This window comes from Suricata suricatta, chromosome 12 (genome assembly GCF_006229205.1).
Source record: "Suricata suricatta isolate VVHF042 chromosome 12, meerkat_22Aug2017_6uvM2_HiC, whole genome shotgun sequence".
Lineage (NCBI taxonomy): Eukaryota > Metazoa > Chordata > Mammalia > Carnivora > Herpestidae > Suricata > Suricata suricatta.
In genome coordinates, this window is record NC_043711.1 from 94984281 (window position 1) to 94986926 (window position 2646).

Below are 2646 nucleotides of genomic sequence, written 5' to 3' on the forward strand. Positions count from 1 at the left end.
ACGGTCCTGAAGTTCAAGCCTCCTCGTCAGGGCCTGGTCTCTGGCAGGGCCGGGGACTGAGGTGAAGCGAGGCCCAGGGCACATAACGTCAGGAGCCCCCCACTCTCAGGTGAGACCCTGCACCTGCCCGGCCCTGCTAGTGAGGCCCCTCTAGTTCTCACCCTCGGCTTCTCACAGGTCCTGGTCTTGGGCCTGCTCTTCTGTTCCCTTCTGTGGCTCCCCATGGCCTTCTAGAAATGTCCAGAGTCCTGAGTAGGTGTTGGAATTCCTGATCCAAGCCTGCTGGCCTTCCATCCCCACCGCCTCCCCTCTCCTCCACTGGCCCAGCTCGTGGTGCCCTCAATCTCCCACATTCTTGCCACCTCTGGGCCTTTGCTCAGGCTGTACCGCCCCCCTCCCAACTCCACCTTTCTCTTGACAAAATACTGTTCGATGACCAACTGCCTCACTTGACACCTCCCCCTGAAGCCCCACTGATTTCCACATCCAGAATTAACCTCTCGGCTGCATGGGTTCCCCATGGTCCCCATGGGCTGTTCCCTGGGAACCTTTCAAAGAGTCCCATATCCCTCTGCGTCCTCTCGCCTCCCTGGGCTCGGTCACCACAGCAGGAACAGACCCTCACCTTACACTCTCTCTCGGCAGAAGGTGCTTCTGAGGCAGAGTCTTCAACTCAGGGTGGAGATGGAGGTCAGGACAAAGTCCTGGAGAGGGTCTCAGGCCGGCACCCTGGCCTGTCTCAGCCCTGTCCCTGGCTTCCCTTGACCCTGGGCTCTCTCTGTAACCTTCTCACTGACAGAAGCGTCAGGAAGGAAGGAGCAGGCTTGCAAGGCTGTGTGGGGAAACCCCTGTGTCTACCGCTAGGGGCGCTCCTCCCCCAGGCTCCCTGAGAAGCAATCCTGGGGGGGGGGGGCTCCTGTATACAGTGGGCACTCACCCGTGCTGTCCACGCCCCGGTGTCCTACAGCTAGACCCCGCTGTCTCTTGATCCGGCCACGAGGCCAGCAGCTCTCATAAACTAACACAGACTCTTTCCCTACTCACCCAAAAAAGTCCCAGGAAGATGCTCATAGGCGTGACTTCTGCCACTTTCCATGTGTTGGCAATTGCTCTGGCCACAGGATACCGAGTTCCGGAGCTAGGGCTGGGCTCTGCCCATCCACCTGGGTCCCCTTGTCCTTGCCCAGTTATGAGTAAAAAGTCAAAGCAAGTGAAGGCAGGCCCAAGGCTATATATCATCACAGATTACTTTTTCCAACCTACTCGAGTTCTGACAGAGAAGTTGGATTTTTTTTTCTAATTCCCCTTGACGCGCTCCAAGTTTCCCCTCACAGGATTCTTGGTTCTAATTCCCTAAGGCCCAGTCTGTATTCCTGCAGGGGACATGAAAATAAGGCCTCCAATTAACGATTAATTAAAAAGGGAGATGGGGGCGCCTGGGTGGCTCAGTCGGTTAAGCATCTGACTTCAGCTCAGGTCATGATCTCACAGTTGGCGGGTTCAAGCCCCACATTGGGCTCTGCCCTGACAGCTTAGAGCCTGCTTGGGATTCATTTTCCCTCTCTCTCTGCCCCTCCCCTGCTTGCCTTCTCTCTCTCTCAAAATAATAAACTTAAAAAAAAAAAGGGGGGGAGATGGTATTTACAGGAAAACTTCTGTTCAGCTTAGCCAAGTGATCAAAGTGAACATCACGGATAAATGATAGCAATAATAATCAACAAAACAATCGTTGGGGCGCCTGGGTGGCTCAGCCGATTAAGCGCCTGACTCTTGATTTCCGCTCAGGTCATGATCTCACTCCACGGGTTGGAGCCGGGCATCTGTGCTGACAGTGTGGAGCCTGCTTGGGATTCTCTCTCCTTCTCTCTGCCCCTCCCCTGCATGCACAAACACACTCTCTCAAAATAAATACATAAACTTAAAAGAAAAATCAACCATTGTTAATACTAATCAGCATCCCATGTCACCTGGTAAGATGTGCCCAGAAGGTTCCAACATCACGTCACAGCTCCCGACAAAAGTATGCACCCCGAGTCTGCACACGGGGAAACACCAGGCTGACCCCAAAGGGGGGACACTCTACTCAAAGGACATCAAGATCAAGGACAGAATCTCTTAGATTCAAAGAGAGGAGAGAGACACAACGGCCAAATTAGATTCGGGACTGGGGGGAGACTGCTGTGAATGACTTCACTGGGACAACGCGGGTTTATGGAGTTTAGATTGTATCTGTGTCAACAGGTGTGTCAGTGTGGTGGTACAAGAGAACCCCCCAAACATTGAGGGGTAAAGCAGTATCACGTCTACAATGCGTTCCCAACGATCCAGGGGGAAATGATCCAGAAGAAAGAATGAATGAATAAGGAAAACGGCAAAACGTTAGCAGCTGGTAAATCCAGGTGGAGGATTTTTAGGGTTCATCATCATATTCTTGCAACTTTCTCATTTCAAAATTAAAAGTCTCTTCAAAAGTTCCCAGGACCCCTTTCACGGCATCAGCTCAGGTGGCAAATTTTCCACTCCTGTCGCCCATTGACAGGACTTGCCCTGTTTTACCCAGAACCCCTCAGTGCCCCGGCGGGAGGATTTCCCAGGTCTCTGACCTGTCCCCAAACCTGGCCTCCCGGCACCGCTGCAGCCAGGCGC